The 7,779-nt window shown below is 52.5% G+C and overlaps 2 non-coding genes across 2 annotated transcripts; both read left to right on the top strand.

Moving 5' to 3' along the window:
• Positions 1-884: 884 nt before the first annotated feature.
• Positions 885-1,075, top strand: LOC132118811 (U2 spliceosomal RNA). The gene has a single exon (XR_009426030.1). It is a non-coding gene; the product is annotated as a U2 spliceosomal RNA (small nuclear RNA).
• Positions 1,076-1,427: 352 nt separating this feature from the next.
• On the top strand, positions 1,428-1,591 carry LOC132118737 (U1 spliceosomal RNA). Its single transcript, XR_009425965.1, has one exon. It is a non-coding gene; the product is annotated as a U1 spliceosomal RNA (small nuclear RNA).
• The last annotated feature ends 6,188 nt before the right edge of the window (positions 1,592-7,779 follow it).

The following is a 7,779-nucleotide window of genomic DNA, read 5'->3' as shown; positions in this document are numbered from 1 at the left end:
GAAAATTTCGTCAGAGCGACGAGCCAATCTGAGACCTGCATCTCGTTCGGCTCGAGCCAAGGATTCCGATGACATAAGGCACGTGGCTCTGCGACGAACCGTTTGGGAGTTACGAGCGATGCCGTACTCTCTGTCGCCGCAGAGCCAGCGTCAGGCCGATCGGGGCGAGGCCCGGTGACGTTGCAGACGGGGGAGGGTACTACCATCACACAGCGTTTCAGGTGTTTCCATCTTTGTTTGATGGTCCTTTTACATTTCAATTTTCTTATTTTTCCGCTTACAGCGCCACCTAGTGGCCTGTCGCAGCGCCCTTTTACACCTGACCGCTGACTGAGCCCCTGCACAGGTGTGCCGATTTGGGTGAAGGGATCTCACTCCTTCCTGGAGTTATAGCCATTTGAGCCACCTCGGCCACACCACCTTGGCACGTTTTGAGGTCCCCTCGCCAAGGTGAATGGAAATTTCCACTTTTTTTGGATGATTATTGACAGTCAGACTCCAGAGAAGCATTCTGTGCTGATCTGGGTGGGACTGGGCCAAATACCTGCCGCTAGTTTGCAAAAGAAGGTTTTCGACAAAATCCCAAATACCCGAAAATTTCGTCAGAGCGACGAGCCAATCTGAGACCTGCATCTCGTTCGGCTCGAGCCAAGGATTCCGATGACATAAGGCACGTGGCTCTGCGACGAACCGTTTGGGAGTTACGAGCGATGCCGTACTCTCTGTCGCCGCAGAGCCAGCGTCAGGCCGATCGGGGCGAGGCCCGGTGACGTTGTAGACGGGGAATGGTACTACCATCACACAGCGTTTCAGGTCTCCCAGACTTACCAAAGCCGAGATGGGCATCGTCGTGTCCGGCTTCTTCCCCGCTGCATCAAATCAACATCGCTTCTCGGCCTTTTGGCTAAGATCAAGTGTAGTATCTGTTCTTATCAGTTTAATATATAATACGTCCCCCATCCGGGGACTACATATTAAATGGATTTTTAGATCACGGAGCTGGAGCCGGGGCTTGCTTCGTCCATTCCACGCATCGGCCTGGTATTGCAGTGTCTCCAGGAACGGTGTGCTTTCCCTTTTTCGGGAATGCCATTTATTGTGACGAATAGCAGAGCAAGTAATGAGGTCTGCCTTTGCAGGTCCTGTGGTTTATTGCGGACTCTCTTCTGAGGCACCCCCCTGAGGTGTTGGACTCTTCCACTAACGATGCTCCCACCTGAGGTCTCGGAGTCTTTCACTGACAAGGTGATGTATCGAATTCGGTGTGTTTGGTTAAAGGGAGTCAACTAAAACCAGCGTTGGGAAGCAGTTTCCAGGCCAGTAATGGAAGTCGCCCATCCTTCCTTTGTTGGGGTTTACGGAGGGCTAACCGTTGGTGAGGATGGTAGAGACGCAAATTGTACCTCTGGCTGGCCGCCTGGGTCTTCATACTTACCTGGCAGGGGAGACACCATGATCAAGAAGGCGGTTCACCCAGGGCGAGGCTTGTCCATTGCACCACGGCCATGCTGACCCCTGTGAATTCCCCAAATGTGGGAATCTCGACTGCATAATTTATGGTAGTGGGGGACTGCGTTCGCGCTCTCCCCTGAATTAACTGGTGAAACAAAGCAGAAAGATCTATCTCAGTTACTTTTTAGTTTCAGAATGATGAGTCCTGCCACATGCTGGGTATGTGTTTTGAGCTCATGAAACAAAATCACTTACGCTCTTGAAATATCGGTCCCTGGTGTGTGGTTTAGTTCGAATTTTGCACAGACCTCACTTTGCAAGTCGATTGGATTGACTGCAGCCTAGCTGTAGCTGTCTCCATGTTTGTTTTTCGTTGTGCTTTTTCAAATCATATTAGTTCTTTTCCGCTTACAGCGCCACCTAGTGGCCTGTCGCAGCGCCCTTTTACACCTGACCGCTGACTGAGCCCCTGCACAAGTGTGCCGATTAGGGTGAAGGGATCTTACTCCTTCCTGGAGTTATAGCCATTTGAGCCACCTCGGCCACACCACCTTGGCACGTTTTGAGGTCCCCTCGCCAAGGTGAATGGAAATTTCCACTTTTTTTGGATGATTATTGACAGTCAGACTCCAGAGAAGCATTCTGTGCTGATCTGGGTGGGACTGGGCCAAATACCTGCCGCTAGTTTGCAAAAGAAGGTTTTCGACAAAATCCCAAATACCCGAAAATTTCGTCAGAGCGACGAGCCAATCTGAGACCTGCATCTCGTTCGGCTCGAGCCAAGGATTCCGATGACATAAGGCACGTGGCTCTGCGACGAACCGTTTGGGAGTTACGAGCGATGCCGTACTCTCTGTCGCCGCAGAGCCAGCGTCAGGCCGATCGGGGTGAGGCCCGGTGACGTTGCAGACGGGGGAGGGTACTACCATCACACAGCGTTTCAGGTGTTTCCATCTTTGTTTGATGGTCCTTTTACATTTCAATTTTCTTATTTTTCCGCTTACAGCGCCACCTAGTGGCCTGTCGCAGCGCCCTTTTACACCTGACCGCTGACTGAGCCCCTGCACAGGTGTGCCGATTTGGGTGAAGGGATCTCACTCCTTCCTGGAGTTATAGCCATTTGAGCCACCTCGGCCACACCACCTTGGCACGTTTTGAGGTCCCCTCGCCAAGGTGAATGGAAATTTCCACTTTTTTTGGATGATTATTGACAGTCAGACTCCAGAGAAGCATTCTGTGCTGATCTGGGTGGGACTGGGCCAAATACCTGCCGCTAGTTTGCAAAAGAAGGTTTTCGACAAAATCCCAAATACCCGAAAATTTCGTCAGAGCGACGAGCCAATCTGAGACGTGCATCTCGTTCGGCTCGAGCCAAGGATTCCGATGACATAAGGCACGTGGCTCTGCGACGAACCGTTTGGGAGTTACGAGCGATGCCGTACTCTCTGTCGCCGCAGAGCCAGCGTCAGGCCGATCGGGGCGAGGCCCGGTGACGTTGCAGACGGGGGAGGGTACTACCATCACACAGCGTTTCAGGTGTTTCCATCTTTGTTTGATGGTCCTTTTACATTTCAATTTTCTTATTTTTCCGCTTACAGCGCCACCTACTGGCCTGTCGCAGCGCCCTTTTACACCTGACCGCTGACTGAGCCCCTGCACAGGTGTGCCGATTTGGGTGAAGGGATCTCACTCCTTCCTGGAGTTATAGCCATTTGAGCCACCTCGGCCACACCACCTTGGCACGTTTTGAGGTCCCCTCGCCAAGGTGAATGGAAATTTCCACTTTTTTTGGATGATTATTGACAGTCAGACTCCAGAGAAGCATTCTGTGCTGATCTGGGTGGGACTGGGCCAAATACCTGCCGCTAGTTTGCAAAAGAAGGTTTTCGACTAAATCCCAAATACCCGAAAATTTCGTCAGAGCGACGAGCCAATCTGAGACGTGCATCTCGTTCGGCTCGAGCCAAGGATTCCGATGACATAAGGCACGTGGCTCTGCGACGAACCGTTTGGGAGTTACGAGCGATGCCGTACTCTCTGTCGCCGCAGAGCCAGCGTCAGGCCGATCGGGGCGAGGCCCGGTGACGTTGCAGACGGGGGAGGGTACTACCATCACACAGCGTTTCAGGTGTTTCCATCTTTGTTTGATGGTCCTTTTACATTTCAATTTTCTTATTTTTCCGCTTACAGCGCCACCTAGTGGCCTGTCGCAGCGCCCTTTTACACCTGACCGCTGACTGAGCCCCTGCACAGGTGTGCCGATTTGGGTGAAGGGATCTCACTCCTTCCTGGAGTTATAGCCATTTGAGCCACCTCGGCCACACCACCTTGGCACGTTTTGAGGTCCCCTCGCCAAGGTGAATGGAAATTTCCACTTTTTTTGGATGATTATTGACAGTCAGACTCCAGAGAAGCATTCTGTGCTGATCTGGGTGGGACTGGGCCAAATACCTGCCGCTAGTTTGCAAAAGAAGGTTTTCGACAAAATCCCAAATACCCGAAAATTTCGTCAGAGCGACGAGCCAATCTGAGACCTGCATCTCGTTCGGCTCGAGCCAAGGATTCCGATGACATAAGGCACGTGGCTCTGCGACGAACCGTTTGGGAGTTACGAGCGATGCCGTACTCTCTGTCGCCGCAGAGCCAGCGTCAGGCCGATCGGGGCGAGGCCCGGTGACGTTGCAGATGGGGGAGGGTACTACCATCACACAGCGTTTCATGTGTTTCCATCTTTGTTTGATGGTCCTTTTACATTTCAATTTTCTTATTTTTCCGCTTACAGCGCCACCTAGTGGCCTGTCGCAGCGCCCTTTTACACCTGACCGCTGACTGAGCCCCTGCACAGGTGTGCCGATTTGGGTGAAGGGATCTCACTCCTTCCTGGAGTTATAGCCATTTGAGCCACCTCGGCCACACCACCTTGGCACGTTTTGAGGTCCCCTCGCCAAGGTGAATGGAAATTTCCACTTTTTTTGGATGATTATTGACAGTCAGACTCCAGAGAAGCATTCTGTGCTGATCTGGGTGGGACTGGGCCAAATACCTGCCGCTAGTTTGCAAAAGAAGGTTTTCGACAAAATCCCAAATACCCGAAAATTTCGTACGAGCCAATCTGAGACCTGCATCTCGTTCGGCTCGAGCCAAGGATTCCGATGACATAAGGCACGTGGCTCTGCGACGAACCGTTTGGGAGTTACGAGCGATGCCGTACTCTCTGTCGCCGCAGAGCCAGCGTCAGGCCGATCGGGGCGAGGCCCGGTGACGTTGCAGACGGGGGAGGGTACTACCATCACACAGCGTTTCAGGTGTTTCCATCTTTGTGTGATGGTCCTTTTACATTTCAATTTTCTTATTTTTCCGCTTACAGCGCCACCTAGTGGCCTGTCGCAGCGCCCTTTTACACCTAACCGCTGACTGAGCCCCTGCACAGGTGTGCCGATTTGGGTGAAGGGATCTCACTCCTTCCTGGAGTTATAGCCATTTGAGCCACCTCGGCCACACCACCTTGGCACGTTTTGAGGTCCCCTCGCCAAGGTGAATGGAAATTTCCACTTTTTTTGGATGATTATTGACAGTCAGACTCCAGAGAAGCATTCTGTGCTGATCTGGGTGGGACTGGGCCAAATACCTGCCGCTAGTTTGCAAAAGAAGGTTTTCGACAAAATCCCAAATACCCGAAAATTTCGTCAGAGCGACGAGCCAATCTGAGACGTGCATCTCGTTCGGCTCGAGCCAAGGATTCCGATGACATAAGGCACGTGGCTCTGCGACGAACCGTTTGGGAGTTACGAGCGATGCCGTACTCTCTGTCGCCGCAGAGCCAGCGTCAGGCCGATCGGGGCGAGGCCCGGTGACGTTGCAGACGGGGGAGGGTACTACCATCACACAGCGTTTCAGGTGTTTCCATCTTTGTTTGATGGTCCTTTTACATTTCAATTTTCTTATTTTTCCGCTTACAGCGCCACCTAGTGGCCTGTCGCAGCGCCCTTTTACACCTGACCGCTGACTGAGCCCCTGCACAGGTGTGCCGATTTGGGTGAAGGGATCTCACTCCTTCCTGGAGTTATAGCCATTTGAGCCACCTCGGCCACACCACCTTGGCACGTTTTGAGGTCCCCTCGCCAAGGTGAATGGAAATTTCCACTTTTTTTGGATGATTATTGACAGTCAGACTCCAGAGAAGCATTCTGTGCTGATCTGGGTGGGACTGGGCCAAATACCTGCCGCTAGTTTGCAAAAGAAGGTTTTCGACAAAATCCCAAATACCCGAAAATTTCGTCAGAGCGACGAGCCAATCTGAGACCTGCATCTCGTTCGGCTCAAGCCAAGGATTCCGATGACATAAGGCACGTGGCTCTGCGACGAACCGTTTGGGAGTTACGAGCGATGCCGTACTCTCTGTCGCCGCAGAGCCAGCGTCAGGCCGATCGGGGCGAGGCCCGGTGACGTTGCAGACGGGGGAGGGTACTACCATCACACAGCGTTTCAGGTGTTTCCATCTTTGTTTGATGGTCCTTTTACATTTCAATTTTCTTATTTTTCCGCTTACAGCGCCACCTAGTGGCCTGTCGCAGCGCCCTTTTACACCTGACCGCTGACTGAGCCCCTGCACAGGTGTGCCGATTTGGGTGAAGGGATCTCACTCCTTCCTGGAGTTATAGCCATTTGAGCCACCTCGGCCACACCACCTTGGCACGTTTTGAGGTCCCCTCGCCAAGGTGAATGGAAATTTCCACTTTTTTTGGATGATTATTGACAGTCAGACTCCAGAGAAGCATTCTGTGCTGATCTGGGTGGGACTGGGCCAAATACCTGCCGCTAGTTTGCAAAAGAAGGTTTTCGACAAAATCCCAAATACCCGAAAATTTCGTCAGAGCGACGAGCCAATCTGAGACGTGCATCTCGTTCGGCTCGAGCCAAGGATTCCGATGACATAAGGCACGTGGCTCTGCGACGAACCGTTTGGGAGTTACGAGCGATGCCGTACTCTCTGTCGCCGCAGAGCCAGCGTCAGGCCGATCGGGGCGAGGCCCGGTGACGTTGCAGACGGGGGAGGGTACTACCATCACACAGCGTTTCAGGTGTTTCCATCTTTGTTTGATGGTCCTTTTACATTTCAATTTTCTTATTTTTCCGCTTACAGCGCCACCTAGTGGCCTGTCGCAGCGCCCTTTTACACCTGACCGCTGACTGAGCCCCTGCACAGGTGTGCCGATTTGGGTGAAGGGATCTCACTCCTTCCTGGAGTTATAGCCATTTGAGCCACCTCGGCCACACCACCTTGGCACGTTTTGAGGTCCCCTCGCCAAGGTGAATGGAAATTTCCACTTTTTTTGGATGATTATTGACAGTCAGACTCCAGAGAAGCATTCTGTGCTGATCTGGGTGGGACTGGGCCAAATACCTGCCGCTAGTTTGCAAAAGAAGGTTTTCGACAAAATCCCAAATACCCGAAAATTTCGTACGAGCCAATCTGAGACCTGCATCTCGTTCGGCTCGAGCCAAGGATTCCGATGACATAAGGCACGTGGCTCTGCGACGAACCGTTTGGGAGTTACGAGCGATGCCGTACTCTCTGTCGCCGCAGAGCCAGCGTCAGGCCGATCGGGGCGAGGCCCGGTGACGTTGCAGACGGGGGAGGGTACTACCATCACACAGCGTTTCAGGTGTTTCCATCTTTGTGTGATGGTCCTTTTACATTTCAATTTTCTTATTTTTCCGCTTACAGCGCCACCTAGTGGCCTGTCGCAGCGCCCTTTTACACCTAACCGCTGACTGAGCCCCTGCACAGGTGTGCCGATTTGGGTGAAGGGATCTCACTCCTTCCTGGAGTTATAGCCATTTGAGCCACCTCGGCCACACCACCTTGGCACGTTTTGAGGTCCCCTCGCCAAGGTGAATGGAAATTTCCACTTTTTTTGGATGATTATTGACAGTCAGACTCCAGAGAAGCATTCTGTGCTGATCTGGGTGGGACTGGGCCAAATACCTGCCGCTAGTTTGCAAAAGAAGGTTTTCGACAAAATCCCAAATACCCGAAAATTTCGTCAGAGCGACGAGCCAATCTGAGACGTGCATCTCGTTCGGCTCGAGCCAAGGATTCCGATGACATAAGGCACGTGGCTCTGCGACGAACCGTTTGGGAGTTACGAGCGATGCCGTACTCTCTGTCGCCGCAGAGCCAGCGTCAGGCCGATCGGGGCGAGGCCCGGTGACGTTGCAGACGGGGGAGGGTACTACCATCACACAGCGTTTCAGGTGTTTCCATCTTTGTTTGATGGTCCTTTTACATTTCAATTTTCTTATTTTTCCGCTTACAGCGCCACC

The sequence above is a fragment of the Carassius carassius genome, chromosome 37 (assembly GCF_963082965.1).
Source record: "Carassius carassius chromosome 37, fCarCar2.1, whole genome shotgun sequence".
Taxonomy (NCBI): domain Eukaryota; kingdom Metazoa; phylum Chordata; class Actinopteri; order Cypriniformes; family Cyprinidae; genus Carassius; species Carassius carassius.
The sequence above is the reverse complement of the archived record's forward strand: the minus strand, read 5'-3'. Positions and strand labels throughout refer to the sequence as shown.